Raw genomic sequence first — 23,750 nt, 5'->3', positions numbered from 1 at the left:
CTTGTTAAATGTCTCCTTCAGCCTAAAATCAGGATTTTAAAAAATGGCCATGTTGTTTGTTATAAAAAAAAATTATTAAAAAAAGGGTGGCGGGCCACCAACCCCGCCACCCCAACCCTTATCAACTATGCATAATATTGGAGGGGTGGGCCACTACCCGCGACCCCTCCCACCATATTTGGAACCACATGTTTTGGGCGGGCAAAAGACCGTGCATACGCAGAAAGGTGGCCGACCCTTGGGGCACGGACCCAACCTCAAAGCCACCGCCCATTTAATAAGGAAACGAAGCCGGCGACAGGTGGGGTGGGTGGGCCGCCCAAGGAGGGCCTAGCCTGACCCCTTTTAAAATTAGAGTTTTGTTATGTAAAAAAAGGAGGGGGCGGGGTTTGACCACTCGACCTCCTCCACAACAAGTGGATCCATAACCAACTTGCCAACAGTGTGTTTGTAAACTTTGCCCACCTTTTTTATATTTAAACTCAGTCATCAGTGCACCCAGGTAGAGGAGGAGCATGCACGTAGTTTGAGGCAGCATGGAGGAACCAGGTGCGGGCATGAAAACCGAGACGCAATTTTTTTTAATTAATTTATTGCAAGTGGAACCATGATTGGGCAAAATTTCCAAGAGGGTGAAATTTTTGTAGTGTCCAAATTGGACAAATTTTATGTCCATCTTACACCTCTCTACAACACGAACCTGATGGCGTAGTCAGTTTCCTGATCTGAGTAGCCGATTTGCAGAGGACTCAGAGGAGGGAATCTTTGAAGAATCTTAGGGAGAATCTAAAAGATTCCTTAAGCCCCAGATTTTTACTTTCTCAAAATTCAGAAATTTGACATTCGATTTTGCACTATTCAATGCCACAAATCTGATGGTGCATTTAGATTTTCCATTTGATCATTTCATTTTCAGCCACTTTTCAAAGTGGAGTGCAGGTGTTAGCATCCATGTGCGAGCAGTTTTCAACGAGATTGATGGTACGACCAACTTCAGTAGTTTGACATCCTCTTCTTCAGATGGCCTCAGGATGTGAGGTATATGCAGTGCGTTCATGTACTTCTTTTTCTATGCATTGTGTTGCACAGATCCCTGTATGATGATTAATGTGGGATCTGGTTTTCTTACTCGTTTCATGATTACTGCTTGATGTGAGGCATAATCATTTGTGGTATGTACTTGTTTTCATGATTCATCATGTTTCTTTTGAGATCCCTTTATCGTTATGTTGATGGGATACTCATGTGTTGCCATGTATGTTTGCATTTAGATCCCTTTTATGCCATTTTGGCGTGATGCTCATCATGAATGAGTTTATGTCATACTAATAGGAGTCCTTTTTGAATAAGAGTTCCTGCAGTAGAACATCTCTTGGAGCCACTCCTGCGTGAGGGAATTTTCCTTGTATGATAGTGACATCACCTCTTATGTACATCATCACTATTGACAACACTTAATGCAGTGGCCTATACCATCTTGACACCAGGGCCTGGAGACGTAGCCCCTCCTGGACGAACTTCGTTATCAATGGCTTATGTTTTCATGCGTTGATGAATGTCATGTTCCTCTTCTTTACAGTGTGCATATGTATTCATTTATGTTCTCTTAAAAATGTAATTTAACACATCACAAAAGTAAAAGGTCTTGGAAGGGTCCTTTGTCACACCCGGACCTCCAAAATTTTGCCTTAGCTTCATTTTGGAGCCTCCCTATCGACCATCCTCAGCAGCATGTCTTGCACTGTCAAGCACATCAACTTCATCTGTTTCATAGAGTCTTGTCAACCTGTGCATGCAAGTTTGTTCCACCCCCTTCACAGGCTGCTTTCCAGACTTAGTGTCAATTGTTGGTTGAGTAGCTCCCTACGGGAATTGCACAATTCTAGAGGGGAACCATCCTTCCCTCCAAAAATTGCGCAAACCCAACTGGGCTCCAGAATTGCGCAATTATTCTTGACATTATTCCTTTAAAAAATTGTGCAATTCATCCCAGGATAGTTGCTCAGCCCAGAAATTGCACAATTCTAGGCATAAGTCACCTGTTTCTCCTATAAATTGCGTAATCCCTCTGGGACAACCAGCCCAATAGTTAGCAGAAATTGTGAAAATCCACTTAGGGTGGCCCGCTGGGCTCAGAAATTGCGCAATACAGTAAGATAGGCTTCCTTGAGAAAATTGTTAGGTCTAACCCAGGACAGTTGCTCAACCAAAAAATTGTGCAATCCTGGGAGACAGTCACCTGTTCCTCCTAGAAATTCCACAATCCCTCTAGGACAACCATTTCTGCTCAGCTTAGAAACTGCGTATATTTTCATCCCAGGCTCACAGACCGATGCATGTGCCTTCAGGTTGACCGGCTCCCTCCAGGACCGAGAAAAACTAATTTGCATGCATGGACTACTTTTCCCAAGGCAGCATGCAAAGGCATCCCTTGATTCAAGGATCTACTTTTAGCAGTTGGAGGTTACATGCAAGGATCATTTTAGAAACCTCCCGCCAAGTGTCACTTTTCCTAGATTTGTGGCATGCGCGTCACAACCTCGATTTTATCAAAAATCATCAAATGGACGCTGCAGATTTCATTCCTCACATCAACCTTGTAGCTCTAACAGCCCACATTGCATCTAGTAGTTGTCGACACATTCAGCTCAGTTGTTTCGGGAAAAGCTCGCTTTTCATGTCTTGCGCGACGTTTGTGTCGCTTTTGGTGTTTCGCTTTGTGTGAGTGTTGTTTGCTTGATTTCAGTGAGCACTTACTTTTGTTTTGATGTATTTTATCTTATAGAAGCACCATTTCAATTTTCATTCGCATCTCACTGTTGTTGCATGCATGACATTGTTTTTGCACGGACGATCGCCTTTGCGGCGCCTCGCTTCACACACATGCATGCTTTCCTGTTTTTTGAAACCTGCACTTGTTGTTTGTGTGTATGATCATTCACTCTTGTTTTCACTCATCTCATCATGCATTCATACTTCTCATGTTTTCAATCGCCCGTCGGCCGGTCTGGGCTACCTTGGCTTGGACCGTGCCTTCCCCAGCTAGCACTGTGCATTTCTGGAAGCAAAGGCTCTAGATTCCCTCCAGAAATTGCACAAGTCTGGCCCAAAATTGACCTCCAGGCTTGCATTACACAATTCTTGGAGGCAATGTCCTGCTGGCCCTAGAAACTACGCAATGTAGTTTGCTGGTTGCATGCCACTGCTAACTGAAATTGTGTATTGCGCAATTTCACTCCTCGGCAGGTTAGGCTGGACTATGCATTGTGCAGTTCTAGCAGTCAGTCAGCCTCCCGACAGCCCAGACTATGCCTTGCATATTTTTGGCAGTTAGTCTCCCGACCTCTCGGTGGAAATTGCACAACCTTCACGATCAATCACACAGGTATGTTGCAAGTCAGTCCTCAAGCTTGTTTTGGTTTTCTACTGACAGATTGCTTGTCATGAGTGTTGCTATGTCTCTAGGTATCACAGGTGTTCATCTGCCTCTCAGCAGCTCAGGTACAATGGCTTCCAGGAGAGCAAAGTCGAAGACACCATCCAGAGCACACTTGGGGATGCAGTCGATCAAGTGTCTATGAACTTGCCTATCTATGAATACATCAAGTTGTTCATGGACAATTCAAGATGAAGTGGCAACAATGTCACACCAAGAAACACCATCAAAAGCACCAGAAGGTAGCACACCTACACGCAACGAATGCAAGAGGAAGGTTGTTGAAAACACAAAGGTGGAACAAAGTTGCAAGCTCAAGTAAATCCACTTGTGATGAAAGCAACTTTGGAGACTGAGGCTATGAGGTGACGACGCGACACAAAAGGAAGAGAGAGAAATAGAGAAGGAGTTGCATATGCTGAAGCGACAACTTAAGGAATAACAGGAGCTGCACAGATGAGAGAATGAGTTGCAACAAGAACAGGTACAACAGGGGGCACAACATGCAGAGACGGATGAAACTACACTTGTACAAGTTATAGATCCATCCTAGCAGCTGGCACAAAGCAGACAAGGTGAGAAGTGTTGTTGATCACATGCAAGGGAATTCAGCAACATGCATGTCGTTTTGCACACGCATTTGATCCCACCCATTTGGCATACTCACCGAGGTGAAGACAAGAAACAAGTCCGATTGGAGCTAAACATGTACTTCGACAAGTTGATGTGCATGGTCACCAACACACACTTGGAGATCATCATAAACACTATGCATCAGGATGTTGCTGGTCTAGCCACACTCAAGACAATGATGCACATGCTATCAAATGAGTTGGACAGAGGGACCATATCAGTGTACCCAGATGCAGTAGAGGCAAGAGTTCGCTTTCAGCATGATGTCACCATTGAGCACACGGACACCATCACCAAAAGCTTGTATAGGCTTTTGGTTAGCCATGCTTCCAATAGGAGTATCTTAGAGAAATCTTGGACAATATTGTAACGAGCCTTGGCTTCTCCACTATGCAGAGCTAGTATATCTCTTTGGAGGAGCAAGCGGTTGTGGCTATAACGTTCCGCTATGAGAGATAGTGGTTGGACATGGATGTATTGTATGACTGAAACTTACACTTCTTAATATAACATAGCTAGTACGTTTCATGCATATGTCATATTGTATTCCAACTATCTTGTTTACTCTAAATGATATTAACGCATGCATATATGGACTATTTTGTATAAGTATGTATGAATCTTACTGAAATGTGATAATTGGTTTAAACATCACTTTGGATTTCTCGCTAACTTGCTTTCCAGTTGGTGATGCATCTTCGCTTGTGTGTTCCCTTCCAAGTTGCATACTATTACAGGTTTCCAAGGGGCACACTCACCCCGCTTTCCATGTGTTATAACTATTCATGCACCTTCCTTGACTCGCCGCAGCTGTCACACCCTTGCTACCAACAGGGAATCTTACTTGCCTCTGTGCGAAACCGCGGTCAAGGTGATACAGTACGACCCACTACTAGGAATCCTACACCAAATGGTTTGAGGTCTAATTGGGACTTCTTACTAGGTAGATCCCCTGACATGTTGGCGGGTCCAGCTCCATCAACAATTTACTGTGTGTAAAATTGTCGATTGCAAGTTACATGAGGATGTGAATGAGTAATTTCATGAGATGCATGGTCTTACACTAACATCATAGATGTGGGGATTATTTCATTATGATGGTGTTGGGTTGCACTAGTAAAAGTGATTGCTTAGTAGTGTCAATGGACATCGTGGAATGATTGGTAATCTTGTGTTGCTTGCATGTTTAAAGTGCTATATAAGTTATGGCAGACTTGTTGCATGCAAATTTGTATATTCATGATTGAAGGGGAGTCTTGATGTCATCTCTTCTAGTTTAATTTTGTAATTAAATTAACCATGCATGAGCTGATGAGTCTAGTTACTTAATTTCTCAGTTGATAGGGTTGTTGAGGCAAAGCCAGCAAGTTTTCTTCTTTGTTAATAAGCTGCTACAACTCCCTATATTTTTGGAAGAAATACACTTATGTTATTTATTTTTTATTATTCTTATGACTAATTTTTTCTCAAGTTTGTGCATAAATTTCTTATGATTTTAATGGTCATCAGGTGCTCGAAGAAATTCTTAAAAATCCTGCTAAGTTAGAAAAATGATAGTTGTGTTGAAGTGTTGGAAATTGCTAAAAAATTAAGTTAAAATTGAATTTTTGTATAGCTGGTTGGCCAAGACAGAGGTCAGGTGGTCGGGAAAAGGGTCGGACCTTTGGCGGGTTATTGCCCAACCCAAAGTGGTCTGACCTGGCTCTTCGCGACCCACAGGTTGGGAGGTCGGAGGGTAGGGGAGTTAGGAAGTCAGCCAGTCGGGAGTCAGGTCGACCCCAACCCAACACAATATAACATTGGTGAGATTGGGCCAACCTTGACCTAGGTCAAAGGTTAGGGGTTGGGCCTGAACTTTTCAAATTATAATTGTGTCACTGATGGGAAAGGGCTAACCCTAACTTCCCTTGGGATTCATACCTGCCACGTGGACTTGTTTATGGTGGCCATGCATCAGGTGCCACATGTTTCGCCAAAATGGGGTATGGACTCATCACCTGCCACATGGGACTATATGGGGCTACCACATGGAGGTCATGATGATATGACAAGGTGGTTATGGTCTATCTTTAAAGGGCCATAACTTTTGATCAAAAAGTCAGATTGAGATGAAATTTATATCATTGGAATCATCTCTATGAGACGAATGCAATGATGTTAATTTGAAAATATGGAAAATGTTATCTCTCGGCAAGTTTTCTTGAATAGAAAACTCCCTAAGGTAACCTTTTCAAACCAAGCTTTTAGATTGAAGGCGAGCCCCTTCAATCCAGAGAGGGCTCTCTCTGACAACCTAATCACTAAGCTTAGCAACTAGTTGTGTCTTCAAATAATGACTAGATCTTCAGTATGGTTTTTGGATTTTGAGTGTGGTGGTTGGGATGAAGCAATTAATCCATTGGGAAATGAGGTCAAAGAATAAAGTTTTAGATGTAGCTACCAAGATCTTGACTGTATGAATCAAGAGGAACAGATGCAGGATAGATGGAAAATTGTATACATATCAAACATCATCTGAATGGTAGTAGAAGGAGAAAAAAATCCACTATAGCAGGGAATGAAACCTGAATCCTGCAAGCTTTAGGAGAAATAGTGCATATGTCTAAATCATATGAACCAGAGCATTAAACTAATGAATTCAGTCACATAATCTCATTTAAATACCATAAGATAACAGATAAATGATATCAAATAGAAAGGAAACTATCATGGAAGAAAACTGATTGAGCATACCATCACAAGAATTTTTGTATCAAGAACATAATATCCTAGTCCTCTTGGAACTTGAAAATATGAATAATTTGATCACACACAAAACAAAATAATACTTTGTTTCAAAGTACAACCTCTCTTCCTTCTTTTTCATTTAGTATCTAGGAAAAATACATAAATATGAGATCCACAATGTTTGGGGAAGTATTAATTACAATAAGCATGAAGACACAAAAAATTGGATCTTAAAAACCTATGCACCCATCTTTAGTCTGATCCCCAAGTCGAATTTGATGAGGTGGCCTTCAGCTGTTGACTTGACAATTTTATAGGAAATAGAATTTTGAAAAATCTGGCAAATTTCTAAAAAATAGGCTTCCAAGATGCATTCATATCTCCCAAAACATGACATATTTGTAAAAACAGAAAGAATTTCTTTTTAATCCTGTCATTCCTCACATAAACCTATTTCACATTTGGAAAATTCATCTCCATATTCTCGAAAACTGTGCCCAAAGTGGATGGCTAAAACCGGAAATAATTAAATATTTAAATTGTGAAAAGTAGGTTGCAAATATTCCTTCATATCATTTAAACCATGCTAGCTGGGTCAAAAATGAGAGTTTTTTTTTTTAATTGTTATGCTATAAAAAAAAACCTCTTTTATTTTTTATAAATTCATCTCCATATGTTTGGAAACTGCATTTGAAAATAATGAATAAAACAGGAAAATAACAGAATTACAAAATCTGGAAAATAAGCCTCAAATATTCCTTTGTAATTTCAAAACCGTGACACATGTTACAAAACTAAAAGAGTTTTTGGTAAATAATATTGTTGCAAAACAGAATGTCTTTTGGTTTTTTAAAATTCATCACCACTTATTTGAAATATGTGTTTGAACATAGTGACTAAAACAAGAAAAATGTTGGAAACTGTCATTTAGGGAAAACTATCATTTTAGGGTTTAATTTAAAATCTCTCTTAGGCTTGAAAACTCTTCCTAATCTCATATAAAGGTTTAATAAGGGTAAAGGTCCTTGAAAAATAGTTTGGAAACTCATATTTTTAAACTTTCTATGGGCGCTACAAAATATTTTCGTAGCACCACCTGTAGACTTCTGATAGGTTGATTTTGCTGCAAAAACTTAGGGAACACTTAGGATTAGGTGAAATAACTATTTAGAAATGTTCCTAAGATTATTTTGTATTTCAAAAAAAAAATCATAGGCCATTACATTACCCCTTGCACAATGAATTGATAATAATAACTTTTGGACCTTTAGGAAAGGTACAAACTTGGTGCTAACAGAAAAGTTGAAAAAAGTAAAAAAAAAAAAAGATCTCGTTCCCGTAGTTGTACCTTGGGAGATATATTAACAGATTAACCACCTCTTTTTAACTTTGGTTGGGTTTATGGGTTAGGAGGGGTGTGTTTATTGGTGGTATCATAGCATCCAGGTTCAACACTCATACTGGATGGTCTCTATCATCGACAAGTAATAAGACAAGCATTTAGGTGTTAAAATTTGGGTTGTATTTAATTGATGGCATGCATGAATGATATTCTCATTTTGTGATTTATGCAGTAGCATGGGCTAGTAATTAATATGTTTTCATTGTTATTGATGGCTAACCATTTGTGTTGACAGATATAAATTGTTGCGATGCAAGCAAGTATATTGATGCTAATTATTTGTTGATTAATTGATATTATGGTGCTAACATGGATCATTGTTACAACTGGCCTTATTATAACAACTTTGCAAAAAGTAAACTCATGGCATGATTTATTGTCATTTATTTACTTTATCATGTATCTAACAATTGCATGTGAATGACAACACATCATAAGCAACAAAAGATAGGGAAAGACAAAGAAATGAGGATAGGAATGGTACAATACAATTTTGATTAGTCATAGCATGGGTATGAAGAAGTAAGGGTAGATGAAGAAGAAAGATCAATTGGAAAAGGGGGAGGGGAAAAATATCGTAACTGGATGGATACCTTGCAAATCTTAAAGGCTAAGATCTAAATCTTCAAAGGAAATAATGAAATGTTGATAAAGGTCTAGGAGAGGCAAGTTGAGGTGAATGTAGTCATACTACAAAGCCTCTGAGAATTGTAGAGGAAAAGGCGGCATGAGCTAGGGACTAGTCATAGAGGCAAACACAACTCTTTGGGTTCAAAAGAGAAAACAAATGGAGCAGATGGTGGTAGGTCTAGGAAGAGTCACGGAAGGGAATGTGAGGACACTATGAGAGAAGATGCATCACTCTGTAGACATTCTAGTTCTGCTACCAGGAGGTATCATCACCATTCTCACCATCATCATTAGAGGAAAAGAGAAAGGGATTATTGCCTAAAGAATTTAAGAAGGAAAAACCAGCCATATTTGATGGAGAGATGAAGAAATCTGAAGATGTAGAAACATGTTTTCTTGGCATAAAGAAATTCTTTAGAATTCATGACTACTATGAAAATATGAAAGCAAAAGTGGCCACCTATAGTTTGAAAGGAAAAATAGACATATGGTGGGAATATTTCAAGAATTTCAAAATCATAAATGAAGAAAGGTTGGCACAGAGTAAGTTTGGAGGCTTCTTCAAAGACAAATATTTATCAGAAAGATATTATGATAGCAAGGCAATGGAATTTTATGGGCTAAAAATTAGGTAACCATCATATGAAGAATACATTACTAGATTTCTAGAATTGTTGAGATATGTGCGATATATCAAGGAGGAGAAGACAAAAGTTTAATGATTTATCAGTTCAATTCCCATGTCATTTAAAGATTGCATTGAGTTTTATGAACCTAAAAATTTAGATGATGCCATAAAGAAATCAAAACACTGCTATGAACAAGCAAAGCATAGGCTATAATTTAAAATTGATTGGAAAGCAAGGAGCAAAATTAAGGATAAGAACAAATGACCCAAGAAAATTATGGACAAGAAGGAATGAATTCACACAACCAATGCAAATCGATCTCAACAAAAAATTGGTCCAGTTTCTAAGGGTAGTTTGCATCAACCGGAAGGAGAGAAACACAGGTTTGAAAATAAAGAGTGATTGAAATGTTGGACTTATCGGGAAAATCACGGAAAGAGGGATTGCCCACACCCAAAAAATGCAAGTCCAAAAATTTACAACACCCAATAAGCTCGTACTATGGGGGATGTGGTACAGAGTCTGTCCAAAATTTACGTAACTTTAGATAACTACCAGGCAGACCACCAGGCATCCATAATTGAGATGGAAGGTAAGTTGTGTAGTCAGATTATTTTTATTTTAATTGATCCCAATTCTAATTAAAATTATATCAGTTTGGAGCTCGTGGAAAATTAAAATTGGCCAAAGAATTGCATGCAAAACCATGGTTAGTTTAGTTGGAAATAAGAACAAAGACAAAAATAAGTTATTGGATGAAATTGTATGCATTTGAGCTTAGCGACATACCAACAACACATTTAAATTTGTTGTCATTGGGTGCATACAACATGTTAATGGGAATGGACTATTATACATGCACAAAACTAAAGTTGGCTATTTTGAAAAGGTAATTGAATGCCTAAATGATGTTGGAGAAAGAAAAAAATTGTAGGGTAAGCAAAAGCCAACTTCAATGACATTGATTACATCCATGCAAGCGAAGTGTAGTTGCCAAAAAAACTACATATTATTTTTTGTACAAATTTTCAATGATGGAAAAGCCAATGAAAACATTCGGTAAGAGGAAATTGAAGTGCTAAAGAGGTGCCTTGTGTTCCAAAAAATACAAAGACATGTTTCCAACTTATATTTTGGGACTAACTCCTCATAGTGAAGTTGATTTCTCTATAAAATTAGTGCCTAGAACAACACCAACGTCCAAGGAACCATATCGAATGAGTAAACTTGAGTTGGTTGAGTTAAATATATAGTTAAAGGAGATGCTTGAAAACATGTTGCATACGACCAAGTGTATCACTGTGGGGAGCTCTAGTATTATTTGTGAAGAAAAAGGATGGGACACACATACTTTGTATTGATTATAGGCAGTTAAACAAAGTGATAATCAAGAACCAGTATCTATTGCCACAAATTGATGATCTATTTGTCTGGTTGAGTGGAGCAACGATCTTCTCCAAGATATTGGATTTTAGGTCTAGGTATCATCAAGTGCACACCAAAGAAGAAGACATCCATACGATTGCTTTCCAAACAAGATATGGGCACTATGAATTTTTAGTGGTACCCTTTGGGCTTACTAATGCCCCTTGCCAATTTGATGTGTTTAGTGAACAATTTGTTGCATCATTACTTGGAAAATTTGTGATTAGCTTCGTTGATCATATATTAGTATACTTAAATATTGAAGAAGAGCATGAAAAGGACCTAACTGCAATACTACAACTATTGAGGGAACACAAGCTTTATGCAAAACTCAACAAGTGTGATTTCTTCCAGTCATAGATACATTATTTGGGGCACATTATCTCCAAGGAGGGTATATCAGTTGATCTAGAAAAGGTGAAGGCCATCATGGAATGGCTAACATCAAAAAATGTGAATGAGATTAGATCATTCATGGGATTGGTAGGCTACTATAGGAGGTTCATTAGAAACTTCTCCAAGATAGGCCATTCTATCACATCCTTGTAGAAGAAAGGAAAGAAGTTTGAATGGACAACTGAATGTGAAACAAACTTTAAGAAGTTAACACAGTTACACACTAATGCACCCATGTTGAGGATTGCAGATCTGGACAAAGATTTTGTGATTTGTACAGATGCATGCAAATAAGGGCTCAATGGAGCCTTGATGTAGGTAGGTTAGGTAGTTTGATATGAGTCACGAAAATTAAATGAACACGAGAAAAACTATGTGACTCATGACCTAAAGTTACCTAACATTATTCATGCATTGAAGACGTGGAGGCATTACCTCAGCAGAAATTTCATGCTCATGATAGATCACGGTGTACTCAAATATTCGTTTGATAAACCTAAGTTGAATGTGAGACAAGCTAGGTGGTTAGCTATACTTAGCGAAATTGACTTTGAGATCTAGTACATAAAATGCAAAGAGAAGAAGGTTGCAGATGCAATCAATAGAAGAATTCAATTGAATCACATGGAAATCATAAGTTCTTCTGGAGTGGACCAAGTAAAACGGATCAAGCATGTTGGACAACATAATGAGAAATATCAACAAGTGCAAGATAAGCTGCAGTAATATGGTGAGGATGAGGGATATCATCTCACAAATGAGGGTATAATTATATTCAAGAAAACAATCTATGTACCAAATAATGATGATTTGAAGAGGCTTACAATGAGAGAGGTCCATGTAAATCAATATTTCATCCACCCAGGATACCAAAAGAATCTCATGACCAGGAAGAAGTTTTATCATTGGCCTAGTTTGAAAAGGGTGGTGGCTGATTTTGTTACCAAATGCATAAAATGGCAACAGGTGAAGGTCAGATGTAAACATCCAATGGGTTTATTACAACCCATTCACATTATAGAATGTAAGTGGGAAGTGATCTCCATGGACTTCATCATTGAAATTCCAAGAACCTCTAGGTAGCATGATGCAATTATGGTGGTGATTGACAAGTTGAGAAAGGTGGCTCACTTTGTAGCAGTTAAATCCAACAATTTTGTTAGTGAGGTGGCTCAAATTTTCATAAAGGATATTTTGAGGTTGCATGGAGTTCCCAAGAAATTATTTTAGATAGAGATTCCAAGTTCACTTCCAAGTTTTAAAAGGAATTGCTTGTAGGATTGAGGACAAAGTTGGCCTTTTAGTAAAACTTATCATCCACACACAGATGGGAAAACAAAGAGGACAAATAGAATCCTTGAAGACATGTTGAGGATGTATGTGATGCACCAAAAAAATAAGTGGGAAGAGTATATTCTACTTGTAGAGTTTGCATACAACAATGGGTACTAGGAGTCTCTAAAGATGAGTCCATGTGAGGCATTGTGTGGAAGACATTATAATATTCATATCAGTTGGAGTGATTAAGTGAATAGACTCCTTATTGGGCCTAATATGCTAAAACAGATGGAGCAATAAAAGCAAATCATTTGGTAGAATTTAAAGGTGGCATAAGATATGAAAAAGAGCTATGTGGATCAACATAGGGTGGATAAGGAATTCCAAGTTGGGGAAACATGTTTACTTGATAATTAAACCCAAGAAAAGTTCCTTGAATATTGGGCCATGTGCCAAGTTGGCACTACAATTTTGTGGGTCTTTTGAGATACTTGTAAGGATAGGATCAATGGCCTATAGGCTAGACTTATGTCCATCATTCAAAACCCATGATGTTTTCCACGTTTCTTTGCTTAAAATATATGTACAAGATTCTAATCATGTGATTGATTGGTTTGTGCTATAGATGGAACAAGAGGGATAATTCCAGCCAGAGCCACTATATATCCCAGACTAGAGGAGCGTCACACTCTGGAATGGATCAATAGAGAAAGTCAAAGTGCAATGGAGACACTTTGGGCCCAAGGAAGCCACTTTGGAAATGGATAATTCAATGAGGGTAGTATGTCATTTTTTGTTTGTTGGTTGAAGCAAATGTATATAATTGTAAATATTGTACAAAGTTGTGTATATAAAACTCCATAAATAGCATTTGTTTGTTTTAAGCATGTCTTTTGTGTTGCATATGGACAAAGAACACCGAGGACAATGTTCCCCCAAGGGGGAGGGGTTTGTGACAACACTAATTAGTTACATTTATGTATGCAAGGTAAACATTTTGATAAAAATGTGGGCTAAGTAATGGGACACAGATTCTAGAGGGTTATGGTGATTACTTGTTGGGAATAATATTAATGTACAAAAAATTTAAAATGAAGAAGGGAAGGATGCTAACTAGCAATAAATACAGGTCACTCACTAAAGAAACAAAAACTGAATTTAAGAAACCCAGGTAATAACTGGACAAGTGGAAAACGTTGCATTGGTTAACAAGATATTGCCGGTAGGAGTTACTATCAGGAGGAGGCAAGAGAAAGAGAAAAATCAAACTGTTGGAAATAAGGAAACACAACAAGGAATTTGAACATTCAAGCGATAATGCAGTAGGGAAAAGGAATTTTAATTGCTAGAGGAATTGGACCAACAAGAGGAAGAGAGCTTGAAAAGAGGAGATCATAGGAAAAAACAAGAGAGAGAGGATTGGAAGAAAAGGGAAGAGAACATGCATTTATGGAGGAGAGAGAAAATCAAATGCCAATGAAGAATGGACAACAAAAGGAATGAAGTTTTTCAGTTGGTAAGGGAGAAAGAAGAAACCACCAGGTGAGGAATTAATTGCCTCCCAAGTTCCCATTGGACAAGAGAGTGGAGATGGTGTTTCTTAGAAAACCCCTAAGGGATGGGGTGGATGAATTAATCCTAGAAAATTCCTATAGGATTTTTGGATGTTTCCTTGTTGTATTTGATTTTATTGTGAGTTCTAGAATCCTTGAAATTGGGTGGAACCATAGTGTTGAGTTTGAAGGGTGGGGATAGTTGGTCTCTAGAATCCTTGTGCATTTTGTTGATTTCCATTTGGTTGGTGGGTGGAGGTGAATCAATATCTAGAGTCCTTGGTTGAACTAATCGATGTGTTTAATCCCTAAAGAAAAAGATCCATCAACCTCTCGAATCTGTCTTAGGGTTGACAACTACAAGTGAGACTTGGTTGTAGTTGTATATGGTTTGGTGGAGAGTTATAGTCCCATACTAAGTTGCCCATTAGTTTTGAGATAAGTATCTCTCATATTCTCATGAGAGAAGAAATACACACACACACACACATATATTGTTGGTCTAAAGATGCTATTATTGATGGCATGGTTTATGATTTCATTGTCTATATGATTGACCAATGTGTTGTTGTCATTGTTTTAAAGGTAATAATTGTAGGACTATGCATGTTTACTGTGTGTAAAATTTTGGATTACAAGTTACGTGAGGATGTGAATGAGTAATTTCATGAGATGCATGGTTTTACACTAACATCCTAGATGCAAGGATTATTTCATTATGATGGTGATGGGTTGCATTGGTAAAAGTGATTGCTTAGTAGTCTCAATGGACATCGTTGAATGATTGGTAATCTTATGTTGATTGCATGTTTAAATTGTCATATAAGTTTTGGCAGACTTGTTGCATGCTAATTGGTACATTCACGATTGAGGGAAGGAGAGCATTGATGCCATCCCTTATAGTTGCATTTTGTAATTTAATTAAGCATGCATGAGATGATGAGTCTCATTCACTTGATTGCTCAGCTGATAGGGTTGTTGAGCCAAAGAGAGAAAGTTTTATGCTTTGTTATAAGCTGTTACAAATCCCTGTATTTTTTGAAGAAATACACTTAAAAATGCTATTGATTTTCTATGTTGATTATGACTGATTGTTTCTCAAGTTTGTGCATAAATTTCTTATGAGTTGAATGGTCATAAAGTGCTGGAAGCAATGCTTGAAAGCCCTACAAAGTTAGAAAAAGGATAGATTTGTTGAAGTGCTGGAAACTGCTAAAAAGTTCAGTTAAAATTGAACTTTTGTATAGCAGGTTGGCTAGGTTGGAGGTTGGTAGGTTGACCAAAAGGTCATACCTCTAGTAGGCTACCACCCCAACCCATAGTGGGTTGACCTAACTCTCCATGACCCACAGGATGGGAGGTCAGAGGGGTTGGGGATTCGGGAGTCGGTCCAACCCCAACCCAAATGAAATATAATTTCGAGGAAATTGGGTCAACCCCGACAAAAGTAAGAGGTAGAGGGTCTGGCCCAACCTTTTAAAATTATAAATGCATCACCAGTGGGAAAGGGCCGACCCCAAATTCCCTTGGGATGTGTGTCTACCATGTTATAGATCTGATATGAAAATATAAGACAATGCAAATAAACCCAAGAAATAACAAGATCTGAATATAGAAAGTGTTTCTCTTTATTAATACCGAACCCTTAAGGTAGGGCAACACCATACATTCACTCCTTAAGGAAGGAGAACACTTCACAAGCCATATGCATGTTCATACAATATTCCTTGACATCTCTCAATGGGGAGTCTCTAGCCTCTATATGGGCCTCATACATACAATACCATGGGTCATTACCATTGTTCTCTCAAGACCATCTATCTAATACCATGGGCTTATTACATTATTGCTAACTGCTTGTGGTCCCTTACATGATATAGGTTAACCACCTTATTTATTACTATGGCCCATCCCATTATTACATTATTCCCTTGGGTACATCCCTTTGTACCCCATATTACCTCCCTTAGGTATACTACATTCCACCCCCCTTAACATGTTTCATCCCTGAAACATGGGAAGAACACAAATAATAAGATCTAGTCAAAAGAGTAGTCCACTGGTACCATGCACGTGCGTCTAGCCATCCCAGAGAAAGGTGAGCTCTCGATCTAGGTGGTGCCTCGCTCGCTTGAGATGGAGGTTAACCTTGGCGGCTCTTCTGTGTTGATGCATAGTAGGTGGATCGTCGCCCCTCTCTATCTGTCATGCAGGGGTTGTTGTCCCTGTGGTTATTTCTTTGCCATCTTGTTGGTTTTTTATTACGGGGTGATGTGGGTGGTGATATGCTGAAGTGTTAACCAACGGTGTATCTTTATTTAATTCACCACCTAATGGAGCCTAATTGGTATCTGGTACATGTTGTGGTGCCTACTGTTGTTTCTTATCTTCCAATATTACTTCAACCACTGAGTCCTCATCTAATGTAACATTTTCTGCTTCAGCCTCCTTGGACTCTACCTGTTTTTTTGGTACCTGGTTTGATGTTTGTGTTTGGTTGTCGACCATCAATGGCTCATCATCTGATATGTCAGTCCCTGGAACATCTTCTGCTTCAGCCTCCTTGGACTCTACCTGTTTATTGATGGAAATATCCTGTAATGTAATTTTCTTCTTTTTATACCAGAGCTTCAGGAATTTCTTCTGCACATTAATATTTATAGTACCCACCGATTCCATCCAAGGGTATCCCAAAACAACATCCTCATTAGCCATATCTGAAGCATAAAAATCGGAATGCAATACATACTTGTCCAGAGAAATCTTCAAATATTTATAAACTTGAACCTACTCATTATTAACCTGTGTGTGCTCCATGTGTTTTGTTGGCACTTGTAATGTTTTTGCTAATTTGACATTTATGAGATTTTCCTTGCAACTAGGATTTATAGACACAATGATCTTCTCCTTCTGAATCAATCCATGAACCTGCAATAAGGATATACCAGTAGGAAATAACTCCACATGTTTCTCCTTATCTTGTTTTTTAGCATGAGACCATTTTTCTAAAAGAAGTTCTTCTAGTTTTTCATGAGGAAGTCGCACCACTGAATTGTCAAGTGAGTCCCACCATTCAACAACCTCATCTTTTAGATTAAATAGCAGGGGACTTGTCCAAAATTGTTTGCGTCGAGATTTGTGATATTTTATAAATTCTTCAATAGTAGGACCCTCATCGTTCCTTGTAAAAAATTCCTTGCTAGAAGCCATGAAGAAGGTTTGGAAAAAAATTCATGTACTTGGCTAAAATTTGAAATGGCCACAATTCCGTCAATATTGCTCAGAATCCCTATTATGACCTATTTTCGAAAATGGAACAACCATTCTGCATCTTCTCATGTGGTAGAAATCTTGATCTAGGCACTGGAATTTCATATCCGCGCTGTAACTATCCCACCATCACAAAAAAAATTCTAAAAAAAGAGTTGATTTTAAATCAGCGATATCTCCCTCATCCGGACTCCGATTCGACTAATTTTTCTTTTGAACTTGGGTATTTTTTCACAAAAAATCTAGTTCTGCAATTATATTCTACATATTTTTCACCAAAGCGTACATATCTACTCCGCAAACTCGCCGCCCTGAAAAATGTTTGCAACCCAACTGATTTTTAAATCAACAATATCTCCCTCATCCGACTCCGATTCGGCCGATTTTTTTTTTCAAATTGGGTACTTTTTCACCAAAAATCTAGATCTATAATTTGATTCTGTAGATTTTGCACCAGAACATATAGATCTGCTCTGCAAACTCGCTACCCCAAAAAATGTCTGCAACCCAACTGATTTTTAAATAAGCAATATCTCCCTCATCCGGACTCCGATTCGGCCAATTTTTTTTTGAACTTGGGTATTTTTTCACAAACAATCTAGATCTACAATTAGATTTTGCAGATTTTGCACCAAAATGTACAGATATGATCTGCAAACTCGCCGCCCCAAAAAATTCCTGCAAAAATAAAAAAAATTCTCCACTTTGCCAAGAAAGTGCTATTATACCACTTGTTATAGCTCTGAAGCCACTTGTTATAGATCTAATATGAAAATATATGAAAATACAAATATACCCAAGAAATAACAAGATATAAATAGATAGAAATTCTTCTTTATTGATCAAACCCTTAAGGTAGGGCAACACCATACATTCACTCCTTATGGAAGGAGAACACTCCACAAGCCATATGCTTGTTCATACAATATTCCTTGACACCTCTCAATGGGGAGTCTCTAGCCTCTATATAGGTCTCATACATAAAATACCATGGGTCATTACCATGGTTCCCTCAATACCATCCATATAATACCATGGGCTTCTTACATTATTGCTAACTACTTGTGGTCCCTTACATGATACAGGTTAACCACCTTATTTATTACTATGGCCCATCTCATTATTACATTATTCCCTTGGGTACCTCCCTTTGTACCCCATATTATCCCCCTTAGGTATACTACATGCCACGTGGGCTCATCCACAGTGGTCATGCATCAAGTGCCACGTGGGTTCGTCATGGTGGAGTACAGACTAATCACCTACCACATGGACCTTTGTGGGGCCGCCACATGGAAGTCATAATGATGAGGCAAGGTGATTATGGTCTATCTTTAAAGGGCCTTATCTTTTGATTTGTAAGTCAGATTGAGGTGAAATTTATATCATTGGAATAGTCTCAATGAGACAAATTCAAAGATGTTGTTCATTTGAAATTCTAGAAAATTTTAAAAAAGTAAAAAATTTTAGATACCATTCCCATAGTTGTGCCTTGGGAGCTAGGTCAGTAGAGTAACCACCTCTTTCTAACTCTGGTTGGGTTTATGGGTTAGGAGGGGTGTGTTTACACAATGTATGTTCCATAAGGCCATATCAATGTTAAGATAAAGTAAAATACAGTCACCTAGAACATGGCACTTCATAGAGGAACTTCAATAAAAAACCACTTGATGCACCAATATGTGATATTTTTCTCCACCTTTAGGTATAACAAGAAGGTGATATCTTGTGCCATAATCATTAGGATTTAGGATCATATCCAAACACATTCGTACTTTATTGAATACAATAGCTTAAAAAGGTAGGATCTGTATGATATCATTTGCATGCCTATCACTCAGTCCATTAAAGGAGTGGACCACCTTGGAGAAGTCCATTGTAAGGCTTAAAGGAACTAAAATGGAGCCATTTATAAGAACAACGAAAGATGAGTAACTCAAACATCCTTCAATCCAATTAATAAAAGGAAGCAAACATGTTGTGTGGGTTAAAATGAGTCTAAGAAATGACCACCTGTTGTAGCGGCTACAACCACCCTCCAAAACTTTTCCTTAGCCTATTTTGGAGCCTCCCTACAAACCTTTCACATCACTTTGTCTTGCTTCATCAAGTACTCAAGATTCAGTGTTTTTCATGTATAAAGGTAGCCTATCGATCACAGTTGATCCATTCCCTTCACAAGCTGCTCATCCGGACTTGGTCCAGCTGCAGGCTGAGAAGCTTCCCCTTGAAAATTGCACATTTCTGGAAGGAAACCAACCTTCCCTCCAGAAATTGTGCAATCCTCTTTGACAGCCTGTTGGGCTCCAGGATTGCGCAATCTTGCCAACGAACCCTCCCAGCAGGATTTGCGCAAATTTTCCCTGCAGCAGGCTATTCAACCCAGGATTTGCACAAATATGGGAAACAGTCGGTTACTCTGCATAGAAATTTCACAACTCTCCTGGGTAGTCAGCCCAGCTCCCAGCCAGGAATGCGCATTTTTCCCAAGCAGTTGAACACTTGCATGCATGGACAGTCCGGTTGACCAGTTCCACCCAGGACTGAGGAAACTTGACTTGCATGCATACATGACTTGATCTTCCTAGAATAGCAAGAGACAACATGCAAAAGGCATCCCATGATTCCGGGAACTATTTTTAGTAGCCGAAGGTTACATGCAAAGTTGTTTTAGAAGTTTCCCTCCAAGTGTTATTTTTTCCTAGATTTGTGGCATGTGCGTCATGAGACCAAAATCATTTATTCGACGCATTAGATCTCATTCATTTACATTGATCTTGGAACTCTGACATCCCACATCACATCCAAGACTCTTCAACACATCCAACTCAGTTATTCTCGAGTAAGTGGCCTCAAGTTGTCTTTTTCAACATTTTGTCACTTTTGTGTATTTGCTTGTGTTAGTGTTGTTTGTTTGATTTATTTGAATGCCTAATGTCATTTACATGTATTCTAGCTTCTCCTAGCTCTGTTTCAATTTTCGTTGCTATCTCGCTACTGTCGCATGTATGAAATTGTTTTGCACGGATGTTTGCCCAACTGGCGAACTACCTCACCCACATGGATCTTGATCTATTGCCGAATTTTTCATTCATGTTTTGCATGCACTGTCAATCACTTCTGCTATCACTTAGTGTCGCCATGCATTTACTGTCTTAGTTACTTTCAGTTTCCCATCAGTGAGTGGGGCCAACTTTGGCCTGGGCTCTGCCTTCACCAAGGCTGCATTGCGCAATCTAGGAAAGGAAGGCTCACCTTCCTTTCCAAAAATGTGAATTCTTGCCCAACACTGGCCTCTAGGACTATTTTTCACATTTCTAGAGGATAGTGGCTGCTTGGCCCAAGAAATTGTGCAAATCTGTCCTTGGGCCAGCAATCCTTCCAAGCTGGAATTATGCATTGTGCAATCCTAGCAGCTAGTTGCCTGACTAGATTGCGTATTTCATTGATCCAGCAGCTAGTCCTACCTCCCAAACAACCTAGAATTCCTTTTGTACAGTTTGGCTGCCAGTCACCCAGCGTCTCAGTAAAATTTGCGCAATCTTGCTCATCAATTTCCCAGGTATGTGATGTGTCGTTTCCCGGATTTTCTTTGTTTCCACTGACATATTTCTTGCCATGCATGTTGCTTGTTTCCAGATCTTTTAGGTGTTCATTTGTCTCAATGGATTCCAAGAGAAAAGGATCTTAGGACACTGATGGTATTGTAGCTGGAGTAGCAGCTAAACAGGTGTCTTCTGGTCTGCCGATCTACGAAGATACGAAGTTGTATCTAGACAAGGAAATTAAACTGAAGTGACAAGAGGTTAATGAAGCATTCGAAGGAACTTTTGGGGAAGACCTCGAAGAGTACCAAGTGTATGTGAACATTCACAAGTCTGGGTTGTACTGGATTGCATGAAGATACCCACGTTCCCATGCGCGAACGCGATTCATTGGATCGTCTCTCACACTGACCCCAAGACAATGACCTTGAGCAGTGTCAGTGGGATGAAGCTTGCAACCTTATGGGCATGATATTATGATGAGATGTATCAGATGGCCGAACCCGTGACTGTCATGACCCCTCCATTCAGCTTGCCCAATAGCATAGCTCACTCCAGAGACATTCTGAAGGATTGGGTAAAGGAGCCAGCTCGCTTCAGGATGACACCCAACCAGATCTACAAGACAAAGATATTGAGGAAGGCGTACCAATAATTGGTCATATTCGCATGTCGACTAAGTGGCCAAGCAAGCACTGAAACCTTTCCCCAGAGTTGGGTGATTGCATTGGAGCAAATGGCTAGAGAAGGAAGACCATGCAACTGGTCTGACATACTGGCTCACCAGCCGAAGGAACAAGTCACGAAGGATTGAAAGTCACCCGAGGGTATACATGCAGAGATTTATATGTCTGCTTACATTTTAGATGCAGTTTTTTCCGACATGAGTTCCTGGGCTTGGAGTGGGCATGGTCACCGGTGGAGACTATTATGAACACGTATGTCAAGCTGTTGTCTGAATGTAGCTTCAAAGGAGTGATCATACGACTGTCCGACCATTTTTTCACCCCAGTGTATAGGTTGATATTGGAACAGGATCCACCCTGCATGTTAGAGGAAGCGATGAAGGCATTGCTAGGCATTGCAGATTGGTATGCCTCACCGTCTGGCACGTTCATCTGAGTGTTCAGTGCAGAGAAGCCTCCGCATGTTCTGCCAAAGTTTGCCTTGGACGTACTTGTCATGCAGGAAGTAGCGTACCATATCTCAGCAGGATTGGCAACTAGACTACATTGGAAGAAGAAGGCCCCTTATCCCACACTTCCATTTTGGATTGGGTTATATGAGATCCGGAGTATCAAGCAAGTGAATGTCAAAGCAGAACAGATGAAGAAGTACCCGTTCGACCTCCGAAGCTTCAACCCATATGACCCACATTGCATTGTGAAGGATCACTGCATGAGATTTCAATTCAACTGGATCCATGGGGCATTTCATTGGGCCAAGGAAGACTCGTGGAGGTATTGCTACAATTCCTCCAGACCCAATGAACAAATCGGATTAGTTGTAGAGTGGTTAGCATAACAACATGAAGCAGCATCACAGAGAGCACCAACAACAAAAGTAGCAGCAACAACAACAAAGGCAACAAATCCAAGCATACCTGTGTGTGCAAAGGGAAGATGAAGATTGTCTACCGCATGGAGGAGGAGAAAAGCTACAAGTTTCGAGCATATCCACTTATAGAACGAGCAGCTATGGCTATTCAGGAAAGAGGCAGCAACGCGACAAGCGCATCATGCGAAGGCAGAGGGATAAGAAGAGAATGGAAGAATCAAAGAAGGAGTTGCATGAGCTAAGGGAGAAACTTTAGAAAGAAAAAGAGTTGCGCCAACAGGAGAAGGAAGTGCAGACGCAACAGATACAACAAGGGGTGCATCATGTGTAGATAAACGAAGCAACGCCCAAATAGGTAGTTGATTCATCTGAACAGCTAGCATCAGGCGAACAGGGTGAACCATCGTAAGGGCAAGACTTTGCTCATGAGATAGAACATGTGCTTGAAAAGTTGGATGCAGACATGGAGCAACATGAGTTGGAACATGATACTGACCTCATGCCTCACCAGAAAGAGGTCAACTCACCCACTTCGTTGCATCTTGATGATGAGCAAGTATCAAAGGACCAAGGGGGCACTGAGATCCTTGGTGGTTAGCCAGAAGTAGAGATGCACAACATCTCCTTTGATGAATCTCATCACATATTTGTGTAGTCTCAGAGAGTATCAACTCTGGAAGACCAAACATCCCATACACAAGTTGAAGAACAAGTGATCATGATTGATGTGCACAAGCATCCAGCTACTTTGGCCGATGAAACTAGAGTGTATGATGAAGCCACTCGCTCAAGTGTTCATTCCTCATAGCTGAGAATAAGTGAATGACGAAGGAAATATAGGTGGCCAAGCAAGGAGCAGACTTGGTGACAATGTCCACTTGAGGCGAACTAAAGAAGGAAATACTAGATGAAGTATTGCCCCGAGATACAATTATGCGAGCATTGTACTCCAAGTTTGGTATTGTGCACCAAGCAGTCGTCCATCTCCACAGATGGCAACAATGATGCGCGAGAAGATCACGCATCTTGAAGAACATACATGTTGTTGTTGATAACATGCAAGCATGGACAATGAAGTACAAGGGAGTCCCGCTTCACTTGCCAAAGATGATGAAAGCCAATGCGGTCGAGCTACAAGCATGTATCCAGAGTTAGATCTTGAACCATGAAGACCTATCGCAACCCATCACTAGCATACAGGCTTCCATGCACGATTATTCAAGAGCATGGATGTTATATTGCACACCCACGCGATCCCATCACTTGGGA

The sequence above is a fragment of the Pinus tabuliformis genome, chromosome 7 (assembly GCF_031772625.1).
Source record: "Pinus tabuliformis cultivar Carrire ecotype Pingquan chromosome 7, CPIR1, whole genome shotgun sequence".
Lineage (NCBI taxonomy): Eukaryota > Viridiplantae > Streptophyta > Pinopsida > Pinales > Pinaceae > Pinus > Pinus tabuliformis.
The sequence above is the reverse complement of the archived record's forward strand: the minus strand, read 5'-3'. Positions refer to the sequence as shown.